This window comes from Aythya marila, assembly GCF_965140915.1.
Source record: "Aythya marila genome assembly, chromosome: 1".
Classification (NCBI taxonomy): domain Eukaryota; kingdom Metazoa; phylum Chordata; class Aves; order Anseriformes; family Anatidae; genus Aythya; species Aythya marila.
In genome coordinates this window covers 174,723,417-174,737,216 of record NC_139042.1, presented here as the reverse complement: position 1 = coordinate 174,737,216, position 13,800 = coordinate 174,723,417, and the positions used below count along the sequence as shown (strand labels likewise).

Genomic DNA, 13,800 nt, shown 5'->3' with positions numbered 1-13,800 from the left:
TTCAATATTAGTACCGAGGAACAAGAGATAACACAAGGACAAAGTCAAAGGTCTCGTGCTAAACATCAGTTGATAAATATCAGAGTCTCTGGCAAAACTCCAAATACCACCCCAAGAAGCCATCTCAGTCTGAAGTATGCAACTTAGGAGAACATGGGGCACTAAGACCCATTAAAGTGTTATACCTCTGCCTCCTCCAAAAAAAAAGCAATACACACGAGGGCTCTTTTGGTCTCCACTGATTTGCTCACCAAAAACATAAAAATCTACACAACTACCAGGACAACCCACAGAAAGACTGGCATTTCTACAAGACAGGGAAGGTATCATGCTTGACTAAAAGACGTAAAACAAAGAGATATTCGCTCTCTTCCAAATATCTCTGTCAGAAACGCACTGAAGAAAGTTACCTCACACACATCTGTCCTGACCATTCTACCACACAAGGCTGAGACCCATTTCTGAGGAAGCTCACGAAGAAGTGAAGAGCAGGTAACAAGCTTGCACGGCAGTTAGCAGCTCAGAGACATGACAAATTTGAGCTGGGTACCAGACTAGTTACCTTCCTGGCACTGATGCATAATTACCTACAGAAAGCAAATTTCATTTCTCATCTTTCTGCACCGCCAACCGTAACACACTTTGTTCCACTAGGATAGGTGGCAGAAGTTTGGGCTGTGTCCCGAGCTTACGTTAAGAGTTCACACCCAGTAAGCAGCAATGAGAAACACTGTCTCAGCAGATTCCCCCTGCAAACAACCTAAATCGATTACCCAGCATTACACATATCTGTGAGGTTAACTCAGACCACGTGAATTTACATACAGAGGTTATGGAGAAATGGCACCTCTGCACCATCGGTACATGCGGCGTGACCACTGACAGCCAAGACGGCCAGTGCTTAGGCACGTTTAGTTCAGACTAAGAACTAGATGAAGCTAAGCTTGTTAATCTGCAAGGGAAAAATGACTTTTAGGAGTTGTTAAGGGCGCAGTCTCATTTGATTCAAAGTATATATTCACAGCTGACATCTAACCTGCAACTCAAAGCTATGCTTGTCTCCCTACCACCTTCTACCGAGTTCTCCCTACCGATTTCTCATTTGTGAGAAAACACTTTTCTGTTCTGAGAGGGGACAAGCCCTACTCAAGCTCCGTTAGCTCCTGAGGATGCAGAAGTGCTGGGGGACGAACCCGCATTGCTTACCTACGCGTTGAAGTAAGGTTATTTTGCAGGGTAGTTGCTCAGTAGGACTGCCACTCATAACGCTGGTTTCCAAAAGCTTTCTGAATTACCCAAGACAAATCCCAGGCCTAGTCTGTACAGAAGTTTATGGCTGGGCCCACGAGAACCCTAAGACAGAACAAACACTCATTGGGTTTAGCACGTGTCATGGAGCCACTGCCCCCATGCAAAAGCCAGTTCATTTATACAATGGTCAGGATGACCAGAAGCTTCTGAAGACCGATACAAGATTAAGTGTACACCCACATAAATTAAGAGGACCTCATTTTGCTTTCCAAAGCAGACATTTTCAATACAAGGCAATAAGCACAGTGCCTGTCATCCTGTTCCACGCGTAGGGTAAGAAACCCCCCAAAACAGGCACTGTGCCATGACCACCCCCGCAGGGAGGACACACCTGTGTGCCAGGGCGAAATCACGCTGCTCCATGCAGGGCTGATAAGCAGGCAGGTACCACAGCCATTAACAACACACAAAGAAATACGCAACAGAAAACTTGAGGTCCTCTCACAAAATGTACGATTCAGCACTTAGGTGTTGCTTCTAAGTAGCCCGTGGCTGAGCTGTGTGAAATTGAGATTTGCAAACAACAGGAACTAATTGGGGATTAGATACTATTGTCGTGGCGCACACGGTCCAGGCAACTAAACCAAGTCAGCATAAACTCACGACCCCATCTTCCGCTGCTGAGGGTCCTTAGTCACACGTACACTCGTGCAGCTGGAAGGGCTAGCACTGCATACCAGAGTCAGCAAAAACGGCTCAGCCATTTCCAAGAACAGTTAAAGCCTTCTTTTTTTTTCTAGCCACTTGGAAGCAAGCACCAATGTTTTCATGCTTTCCACCCAAGAGCAGATACTTGGCAGTGGGTCACTGAGATCAAGAACATGCCTTCCACACAAGTAACCCTTCCAGACCTACCAGGGCACAAATCTGAAAAAAAAAAAAAAGTTTGCATTTACTCAGGAAAACTTTGCTACTCACCGCATTTATTTTCTCCCCATAAATTAGATCTGTGCTCAGCATACGCTAATAATTTCAAGTTTCTATCCCATTGCTACTCTGCACATGCAGCATTCCCACAAGATGAATGAGCATACTTCAGCCAGTGCTATGGCAACACAGCAGGGCTTGCTGCAATCACCTCTCCGATGCTAAAGAAACTCGGAAGACCATCTTTATGTTTCTTAATACCATCCTAAACATGCCCAAGTGGCGGGGCTTACACACCAGGGATGCAGGAGATCAACCAAAAACACCTTGCAAAGACAGGGAGAAGTGGAAAAGCTAAGACCTTTTAACAGGGGAAGGAAAAAGCATGGCAAAACTGGTAGAGTAAGAGGCAGAGTAAGACTGACCTCAAATGAAAAGCTCCAGGGTCACAGCAATGGTGAGAATATTTAACAAGTAAAAAAAAAAATAAAATAAAAAACACAGCAACAAAACCAGAGTGGTAGGTGATTAGAATATTATATTAAGCCAAAAAAAAAAAAAAAAAAGGAATGAATCCAGCAAAGGAAGAAATAACCTGTAATTGTCCATTTACAGATTGCCATTATTTTTTCCTTCCACCTACATTATGGTAGTCTTACTGCTCAGCTTCTGAATCTTGAATTCCTGCAAACAATGCCGTCCCTTGAATAGAATTACGCAGTCCAGAGGCTCCTGTGTCATTTTCTGGAGTTAAACTGAAAAACGCACTCCAGAAGATCACACAGAACCATACCCACACCCTTGTTAAAAATACACTGAATTTGAGTCCTCTATTAAAAGCCTGCTGTTCTTTCATTTTAAACATCAAATAAAGAGTTCAGTGATACAACATGCTCTTTTGGAACCTATGGAAGCCTTCATCTCCATAAGAAGTAATTTCAGCTAGCTTACATTCAAAACATACAGGCATTGATTTACAAACAAACAGGACAAAGAAAGTAGCGTGGCCATTTATAAGTGTTTTGCCTCGCTGAGGCATACTCTTAAAGAAGTACTAGATGAAAGCTGTGATGTCAAAAACCATGGTTCTCCAGCTCCTTTTCCCTTTGAATAACAGTATTTTATAAGCTGAGGTCAAAGACCTACACTAACCACTTATAAATAAATGTCAGACATAAAACGCTGTATTTTTGGAAAGTGGTGTAAAAATACGGAGCTTGCACAGGTTTTATCATGACAATTGAAACAATCTTGAGCATCTTATTTTGCACAAAATCTCTTACAGCACTTGTAGAGCAATGCATTAGATGCCATTTGAGAAGTAGCAGATAGACGGGGAGTAAGCAGTTTCAATTACTGTTCATCTGGCTTTCACGGTTCTTACTTACTCGGTGATCACTTTCAAGATGGCTAAAATAAAGCTAGAAAGGTATAGCCAGGAATGGAAGATGGGGATTAGAGAGAAGCTTTCCTTGACACCGATAGCAACAGACAAAAGGTGACAAAAGCTATTAGCCACGAAAGGGGGAAAAAAACTGATCTGGGCTTGAAAAGGTATCTTGAACTCCATAATCTTTACCTTCAACTGAGGACAGTCTGCTAACAAGAAAACATGTAAATCACAATTTTGAGTTACTTTCACCCTAGCGATGGCATCAAGAAATTCCCTATAACAAATACTTGGCTGTGAGCTCTTCAAAAAATCAACATAGCTTTTGTTGTAATTATTGTATCTCATTACAAAGCTTTCAAGAGAAGTTTCCCATGTCACCTCTGCTAGAATCTACTTAGAGTGATGAACTCTCTCCTCATTCACAGCTTCTTGCCGCAATAGCAACTACCAAGCAAGTGCTGGTGCCAACTGGTGTTTCTCAGAGTGGGATTAGGTACCTTCTTGCTCAGACTTGGAAAGTGCATTTAAAAAAAAATAAAAAAAATCCCAACTGCACTGGTACAGAGAGAAGGTTATATGTTACCTTCATTGCTACAGGAATCTTTCATTTGAGGTGCTACCAAATAAACTCTAATGAGCTCAAGATACTAACACACTGCTTTTCTCATAGTACTTGCAATTACTTCTTGTACACCTCTGTCCACAGGGGCCACTACCTCTTGTATCACAAGCAGCAAACTAAGAACATTTAAGACAAGCAGAACTGCACAGATGTGATTATTCAGTGGCAGAGTACAGAAGGCAGAGTGTTTCATTGTCTCTCCTTGTATCTTCAGAATCACTGAAGTAATTTGTTCTAGGCAGCGAACAGCCTAATTAACACCGCTCATCTGTCTTCAGATGCTACCTGAGAACGCAAGTGTCAAGTATTATTATGGCTTAGTTTCATGTAAAATTCTCCATTTCAAAGGCAGAAATCTTCCCTGCTGCAGCTCTGTCCTGCGGTGCTATCAAAAGGTACGGACATTCGCGAGGACTTCTATCCAGATGCTGATCTCAGGGATTTCCCACTCACTGTTACTGTTGGCAGCCTAATAAAAGCCAAGTAGCAAGAAGAGAGACATGTGTTAATGCACTTGACGTTTCCAGGCGATTTCATACTAGTTTGGAAAAGTTCCAAACGCCGAATGCGTCAGTCAGGTTTACTCGCAGATAGTATCCTTGATGGAAGATCACAGTTAAGCAGTGCTTACAGACCTGATAGCAGATGAACAAAGACTGCATTTTAATGGGAGTTCACCAATCCTTAAATAACATCTGCATTAAGACAGAGATTATTATTAGCATCTATTAGAAAAAGTGACCAGATACTGCTATTTGCCACAGCATTAGGCTTTAGATAACAGCTTCTGCAAGACTTATTTCTTTAATATTCTGCTTGAGAGCAAAAAGCAAGCTTTTTCTCCAGTTCTCTCTACATCCTCATTCATACATATTTTTATTGTACACGTATGTGTGTGAAAGAAACTGAAATAATCTCAGAAATTTAAGAATACCACTAGTCACAGAGTCAAAGACAGTTGCTGTGATGATGGAATAAGCACGGGTTGCACGCTGATTATTCCCTGTACCAAACTGTGACCTAACACAGGGACCATCAACCAAGTCATCCTTACACCCCTTCAAACACAAATACACTATGGTATATATATAAAAAAAAATGCTTTATAGAAGATTGACAAATAATTTCTAATGAAAATAATCCAATATCTGGATTATTATTGACATCAAAACTCAAATTTTGCATTCTTGTGGGGGAAAAAAAAAAGTAACGCTAGCATTACATCAAGATAATTTATAGAAAGTGTTACTTAATAATAAGAAGTGAAGGGGTAAAAATATTCATTTTATCACTATGTACACAAATGCAACGTGGAGATACACATATGCCTACATGTGTACATGTATTTGTGACCTTACTAAATGCCTTTAATACAAGTTCATTTTAATCTTGCTACTTAGTAGATAATTAGATGCAGTATTTTGATCCTTTGTCATGTCAGCTAACAACTTTGCCAGCCCAGAAATGACAACTTTCACATTTGGTTAAGTTTAATTAGTTTTCCTTAAGCTTTTTAGTTGGAGAAACAATCAGAAGTGCCATAAAAATAAGCAGTAGTAAAGCAGTATGTTTCTACAAGCAACAGGCTTTTAAAACAACAAAATAAAACTGTCAGGGAAAAACTGTTTGTTGCATCTGGTGTGGGCCACAGAAGTACAGATCATGCATATTCAGCCTTTGAGAGTCCCTCCAACAGTCACTCGGCCTTCAGCACGCCATCAGACCTAGACGTGGGGATGTGAGGGACAGCTGAACGTTAAAGGATGCACGCATTCACCTCCCACCAGCCACAGCCCTTCATTTGTTATTTCATGACTGCACACTGCTAACTTCCTACCGAAGGGAACATCCGTGCTCAGGTGGTTCAGGACACCAGAAGCAAGCAGCTTGCAGACCCGCAAAGAGATGTTCACAGCTTTCAGCTTGCAAACTGTACCTATAACCTCACTTACCAACCTCACTGCTGGCTTAAAAAAAAAAAGTCGCCACACTCAGATTAAGGTTGCTCCTCATCAGGGTACAGTGGACTAGTACACACATATGAAATAAAACGTGTCTATGCTGCTGAAAAGCCACGAACTAGTCCTTGTTCTGAGGCACTCCACATAACACTATAGCCATAAATATCAGAGGTTTCTAATGCGCATGTTAAACTTATACCTTAAAGCTCGTTCTATCTCGAAGTTGGCAAAGTAGGCAGAAAAGAGAACAATGTTGAGACTTATAAAACCTACTTTAATCTCAGATGCATTTCAGACTTCATTCATACAAGTTGTCAGCACTGAGGAATCTGCTTGGATGTCAGTACGAACTAGACCCCACGTTTCTGTTACTGTTAACTGGAAGGACATTTCTTACCCCTCGCCTTTGATTGCTGGCAAAAAAGAACACCACAGTGCTGAAGCCGTGGACTCAAGAGGCCAGGTTTCAGTAACTCTGGTACTGGTACCACAAGTCAGCCCATCCAGCTTTTTCCAACAGCGTTCTGCCACTCCACCCCATATACAACATTGATTGAAACAAACCACCCTTATGGTAATTACTATATATAGTAAACTTTAACTTCAGTTTTTGCACATTTTATAACACTCAGGGCAATGGGAAACTGCAAATATTCAGCAAGGAATCTCTGTGACAGGTAAAAGCAGATGTTTGTAACCAGAGCAGAACCATTACATATCACAAGCAGAACCATACACAAGTTTTATAAAGCCAGAGGCTAAAACTCATGCATGAAGTGTGACTCAAACTACAGTCAGTCAAGAGCAAAAAGAAGCTCTTTATCTCTTGGGTGGTTTAAAAGTGACAGCTGAGTAATTGTAAAACAACAAACTTACATCTCCATGTTGAGTCAAACTCAAGATCCTTCACGCATTGTGCTTGAGCTGTACAAATTAACGCTGAAAAAAACTCACCAAATTCCTGGAGAAGCATTCCCTGTCTTAAAGTGATCTGAGCACAAGATAAACTAGTGCCTCCAGTTTTACTTTTCTTAGAGAAGGCCTGAAAAACATTCTGTTTTGAGACCATTTGGATGAGAGAAAAAGAAAGAGATGTTTTTCTGAGGCCATGGAGTTCTTGCCCATTCTGTCTATTCAGAAGCAAACTTCCAGTCACGTGGACCATAAAAGAAAATTGGTGTATTTCTGACGTGGGCCATCTATCACTCTGGAGCTCAATGCATCAGCAACTGTAAACTACTGAAATAAAACCTGCTGAAGCTTGACATTGTAACTTTTAGTAAAAACCTAAACAGTACCCACCCTGCCCTCCCCCCACATTTGTCTTGTCTCCGCTAAGGAAAGCAAACAAAAGCCATTATATTCATAAAAAATTCTAAAGGAAACGTTTGGAAGTAGTTCTTGGGAACCTTTCCAAGATTTCTCCATATGGAGAAAGAGGATGCTGTTTTTTTGTGTGCATGCACATCTCCAAATAGAGCTTCCCAATTAAAAAAAAGAAAGAGACACGGTTTACCCTGTACGATCAGCCAAATAACAGCAGATTGTAGTCGCCGACATTTCATTTAGGAATCTCACTGTTATGTTAAAGAAAGAAGAAACCAAGACAAGCTGACTGGAGACCTCCCCGCTGTCCCATGCAGGGGAGGGTTTGAACAGGCAAGCAGTAAACTCCTAAGTGCAACCGCAGCTCGCTCACAGCTCCGACCCGACGGGGAGCCAGCGGCTCGGTGCACGAGCACGACACCAGCCGCTAGAGTCGGCTCCGCGTCCCTCCGAGATTAAAAATCACAACACACAGCGCGCCGCAGCGCGGCTCTCAGGCAGGCAGGGGCCAGCCCAGCCCAGCCCAGGCCAGCCCGGCCCGGCCCCGCTCCCGCAGCCCCCCGCCCGCACCCAGCACCCCCGGCACGGGCAGCACGCGGGGCACAGCGGCCCCGCCAGCCCCCGCCGGCCCCGTTCGGCCCGGGCCGGGCTCGGGAGCCGCCCGGCGGGGCTGGGTCGGGCCCTGCGGCAGGGGAAGGCCCCGCCGGGCCCGGGCCGCCCCCCGGGCGCTCCCCACCCCCGCCGCCGCTGTACCTGGCGCCGCTGAACCCAGCATGGAGCGGAGCCTGCGGCCGTCCCCCAGCCGCGCCGCCGCCGCTCGGGGGCCTCGCCCGGCGTCTGGCCGCTGCCTCCCCGCGGGCCGGGCGGCGGAGCGGGCTCAGCGGGCGCCGGGCCACATGGCCGCCGCCGCCACGGGACGGGACGGGACGGGGCCAGGCGCTGCCGGCGGGGCCCGCGGGGGGGCGCTGCGCGGGGAGGGAGGGAAGGAGGGAGGGAGGCGGCGTGGCGGCCGCCAGCGAGACGCCTCCAAACCGGCCCGCCCGCGGGGGCATTGTGGGAAAGGTCCTCCCGGGGGCGGGGGGCGGCACCGGGCGGGGAGGCGGGGCCGGGGGCGCGGGGCACGTGACCCGCGGCCGGTTGGCGGGGCGGGGCGGGGCGGCGGGGGGGGGCGGGGCGGGGCGGGGAGGCGCGGGGCGGGCTCGGGCGCCCCCTGCTGGCGGCGCGGCGGAGGGGCGCGGCCCCGGCCCGGGCGGCGGTGGCGTCATCACTGTGCGACGGGGGGGGGCAACCCACTTCTTCCTTCACACCAATCCCCATTTCGTTATTTTAATAACCGTGTGGAGTCGTTATTTTAATAAACTTGACCCATTTCGAGCCGTCCTTTTAATAAACTTACCCCAAACTTAACCCAAAGCAGCCTCTGTCTGTTCGTTATCCGCGTACGGTGTGGGCAGGGCGATGAGCGCAGCCCTGCGCTCACGGGGGGGCCATGGCCATGGCTGTGGTGATGGCGGTGAGGGAGCAGGGGGCTGTGGGGTGGTGGCCGCACACCCTGCAGGCTGCCCGGGCAGCAGCATGGGGTGGGTCGGGGCTTGATGGAGCGTGGCGGCGGGTCTCCTGGGGCATGGTGGGGTAAGGTGCGTGTTGGAGTCTGTCCAGCGAGAGTGGTGGCACCTCGTTAGGGAGAATGTTAATTTAGGATTAAGTCAGAAGAGCTTGAATGAAGTAAGAGCAGCCTGTAGGGACAGCATGTGAGAAGAGGCAGGGGGAGAAAGGGAAGGACTGGCTTCATTAGCAGGCTGCAGGGAAATGTAATAAGCAAGCCGCTAGTCATAGGTAGGAAAGCACAGACAGAAGAAAGATGATGAAATGTGTAAGGTAAGCCTGACTTTAAGGGTTATTAAGGTTAATGAACTCCATCATCTGAAGAAAGGAATGAGCTGTTTTGAAGGATGAGATTAAGGAAAGCCCTGTTGCAGACTAAGACAGATGACTTTCGGTGCTGCATCTTGAGTAGACTGAAATCTTGAATGACCCTCAAACCAGACACTGAAGCAATTAAGAAGGGGCAGTGATGGGGGAACAGCAACACCGTGTTTGGCTATGGCCACAGAGGTGAGGTTTTGTTGTAAGGAGGCCGTGCTACACAGAACTGCTGCATGCTTTTACTTACTATTGAGTCTCGTAGTTAAAATGACTCCTGAGTCACTTGAGACTCAGAGATGTAGTGGAAGCCTTGGTGTTTGCTGTTTCTGGCACAGGTCATGAAGACGTTGCTGTCATCCCCTCGTGCTGCACAGATCATGTTGCGCAGAGGAGCCAGGGAAGCTGACGGGAGGTTTCCGTGACACAGAGGAATGCAAGGAGAAACACTCATCACATCTGAGGTGCTGTCTGTACTTTTGTTTGATCCTCTGATCGGGTATCATACATGGGTAAAAATGTGGCATCCGTATCCTTTCCAGCACTGACCTTTATACCTACTCATACAACTTCAAAAGTACGCTGTATTAGCAGAACTGCTTTGGCCCTTTCTCATCCACCTTTGGAGATGAGCACGCTGTCTGCAGTTGAGAGAAAATCCTGGGACTTCACTGCTATCAGCTTCTGAACTTTTCTGTGTGCCCACAAAGTTCCTGCCCTCAGAGGTTTCAAGTCCTACCTAAGCTGAAGAGATTTCAATAATAATATGGTAGATCAAGGGGAGGCGGTGGATGAAAAAGCAAGGATGAGGCAGGGCATGGTGGAGAGGAACTCTGTAGCTATCCGTGAGTGCAGAAATTAGGATTAGCATAGAGTGCAGAGGGGGAATGCAAATACTTGTGTTTTGGTGTTGTAAATCTGAATTCTTAACTTTGAAGTATCCTTCACCGTTTAAATGATCCTGTGCCATTTATCATCTGCAAACCATTGCAACGAGGGCAAACAAGAGATGGGCAAAACTGACCTTATGATTATTTCTTTCTCAGTGTAATAAACCCAAATGAACCCGAAGTGGTATTTTTGTAGTCTTGAAGCTGCCAGTACTACACTGTGTCTCTGAAAGAGATAGGGTGAAAAAAAAATAATAAAGTAGCAAGCTGTTCTTCCTATAGTGACATTTTTGGGATTGATTGATTAAAGCTACCAAAATATTCAATATCCAGGGAACAGAAGAACCATTGATGACATGATGTTTGTGCTCGCAGTTTTCAGATGCTCGTTTGAGCAATGAATGATTCATCTCTTTGGCTCTTGTACTCTGAGCTTTTGAGGAATGTAGGTATATTCAAATGACATTAAAAAAAGTCTGAAGTGGACTCAGAGTTGATTCAGAACTCATTCAACCTCTTTGCCCCCATGTAGGATCAGTCATGTATCTGTTACTACTTTGTTCACTTCGTGCTTCAAGGCCTCTGGAGGTAGACTGTCTCTTCCAAAGCCTCCTCGGGCAAGCTATTTCTCTGGTTTAAAATTTCTGCTTTTGTTAAGCTGCTCCTAATCCATAACCTGGATCCTTCCTGTTGCATCAGAAGCCCCTAGTTAAGTACTGTCCACCACTGGCGCAGGGAACAACAAATTGTTTCCTTTCTCTTTGCAACATATTTTTATCTGGTCTTAACTTTTAAAAATTCCTTCTCAGCCTTCTTTTTTAGGTTAAACAGCATTGAAAGGCCTACTAAAATCAAGTACATCAGTGTCTACATGACTGTCTCTCCTGTCCAAAGGGCATGTTACTCTGGTATAAAATGAATTGTGATTGGTATGATATCATTTGATGTTGGTTCATATCTCTGAGGTACTTATAAGAGGGTTGCTTTATCACCTTTTTTTTTTTTTTTTCCTTTTTTTCTTTTTCCCCAGAAGGTTTCTGGGAATCTTTTTCTCCCCCTTTCCAGCAATGAGTTTTGATCTTTGCTTTAATTTCAGATTCAACTTTGGCTTGTGTTTAGATATGATGAAAAAAAAAAAAAAAAAAAGACAAAAGCAACAACATCAAAAAACTTGGAAATAAACTAGGTGGCTTATCTCATTTTTCTAATAAGGTAATAGTCAGAACTCCCTGTCTTTAGTACTTGTATTCTCATTGCTTCTTAGGGAATTTTTAATTTTGGGGTTCTGGAGCATATGTCTATATATCCAAGTAAGTAGGTTGTGTATTCTGTGTGTCAAGACGCCTTGGATACTTGGCTGCACTAACAAAGCTATTTCAGTGTTTTTAATTCTTTAGTCGTTCTAAAAGTTTGATTGAGATATTGTGCTTTTTATTTACAGGCAACATGTCTTTGCTTGTAAGCTTCATTGTTTGGAAATGCAGCATAATATTATATAAATAAAAGTAAGCAGAATGAGTCAACAGGTACTAATGAGGAATTACAGACTTCTGCTTTTTAGCCAAAGAGAATGCAAAAGGCTGGTCTGCAAAAGTTTGGTCTAAAACATGAAAAAATCTGTTTTGGGAGTGCAGCAAATTTAGGTAACTTTTTGTTTTGTTTTGTTTTCCTTGTATTTGTTTTAATAAATTCTAAGGGCTACGCTGGAAATTTTTTACAATTGTCAGTTATCAAACATCTGCTTTGGTTCACTGTCCATTAAAACTCTTCTCCCAACAATTCATACAATGCGCTCATCCCTTTCAGACATTGATACTGGACTTTTTTTTTTTCCTAGCCACAAAAGACAGTAAAGACTGTAGCCTTTTTTATTATTATTATTATTATTCATTAGAAGGGATTAATCAGCCACTGCTGATTCTATTATTGGTATTCGAACCAACCATTTAGTAAACTAAATATAGAAACTCTGTTGGCTTCATCTTTGACAACATTCATCTCCAGAAGGATCTTATGGGTGTGATCAGATACGATAAGACTTGGCAGCACACATTTTAGAGTCACAATATTTCCATATCCAGGAACCACGCATCAGCTCCTGAGAGTTTCCTGTTCAATTAAAGCATGTTCTGGCTCTGAAGCTGAAGGGGAGGATCTTGGATAAAACCCTAGAAAACAAGACTCTCTCAGTTCTTTGTGGATAGCACCAGTCCTTTTATATAGGATCAGAGGAACTTTATAATGCTCTTGGCCTGGGTTTTCTTCTCCGTATGCTGTTAGTGGTCACACTTTGATTGTGCTCCATGGAGATGGATTGGAATCTTCTGGAATAAATCCCACTGTAGAAATAAAAGATGTTATTAACAGCAAGATTGAATATCATGAAGAAGAAAAGGTTTCTTGTGTTTAGGGCTATGAGGAAACAGGATGTGAGATAATTAGCCATAATTTATAATATATAACCATATTGTTTCCTTGGGAAGGAATTGGGATGGGTGTTATCCTGTCATGGAGACACCATTCTTTAATTATTCCAAGAGTTCCCATGAGCATTTTACAAATATTCTAGCAGTGAGCTGTGACAAACCACATTCTTTCGCAGTCTTGAAACAAAAAATGCTTGGAGCTTTTGACACCAGCATATATTATGTACATACCTTGCAAATTCTAACACAAAACCAACAGTGCACTCCTTAGGAAAAATAGCTTGCATTCTTTTCCTGTTTCAAATAATGTTTTATAAGTTGTGGGATGTTGACTCGTCTAGCTAAACTAGCACTCTGGACTTAAGCTGAACCCCGTTATGCAATGGTCCTCTCTGCCATCCTCAAAGACTTACTGGTTGCATTCAAACTTGCTCAGACAGGTTGTGATAAATATTATTGAAAGCCCTGGGTGTAACTACCGCCCTTCTCTTGGAAGAGCCATAGGAGATAGCTCAGCAAAGCCAAGTTAAACTCAAATCAAAGGCATCCACAGGCTTGAACTCTTTGGGTGGAGAGGTTTTGCCACGCTCTGTGTTGAACTGATCCCTGAGTGTGTGCGTGACAGAGCAGCAAGAGGGAAGATGAGGGGGAGCGGAGTTAATCAGTAACGCCAAGGAAAAGCTGACAGTTCAGCTGAAGTATTTAGGGAAGTAGCGTCTTTCACATTTGTGCAAATAAACAGCATAAGCCAAAATGTGACACAACATTCCTTACCCCCCTATCAGCCTCTCCTCACACGGAGCTGTAAGAGCTCACACTGTTATCCACCCACTTCCATCGAATGGTGCAACGGCGCATAACATGTGTGAATCAACCACAAACGTGCTTTAGGAAAGCTTGTGACAAATGCAGCATGAAACACACGAGCAAGCGATATGTTTTGAAGCTACGATGTTTACTAGGAGCTGGTGGTACTACCAGCTACAGCAGGGGATTGCACCTTCCAGGCTGTAAGTGTGATTATGATTACTTTCAGATACAGCCCAAGGATGTGCGACATGATTGCAGCTGCGGAGGTCAC

The 13,800-nt window shown here is 44.3% G+C and overlaps 1 protein-coding gene across 2 annotated transcripts in view; it reads right to left on the bottom strand.

The window, feature by feature from the left end:
* SCAF11 (SR-related CTD associated factor 11) overlaps nucleotides 1-8,368 on the bottom strand; it is a 45,490-nt gene extending 37,122 nt beyond the window's left edge. For both annotated transcript variants that reach the window (XM_082755100.1, XM_082755101.1), the window contains exon 1: nucleotides 8,234-8,368. The gene's annotated coding sequence lies outside the window, so the exon portion shown is untranslated. The remainder of the gene's footprint in view (nucleotides 1-8,233) is intronic.
* Nucleotides 8,369-13,800: the final 5,432 nt, after the last annotated feature.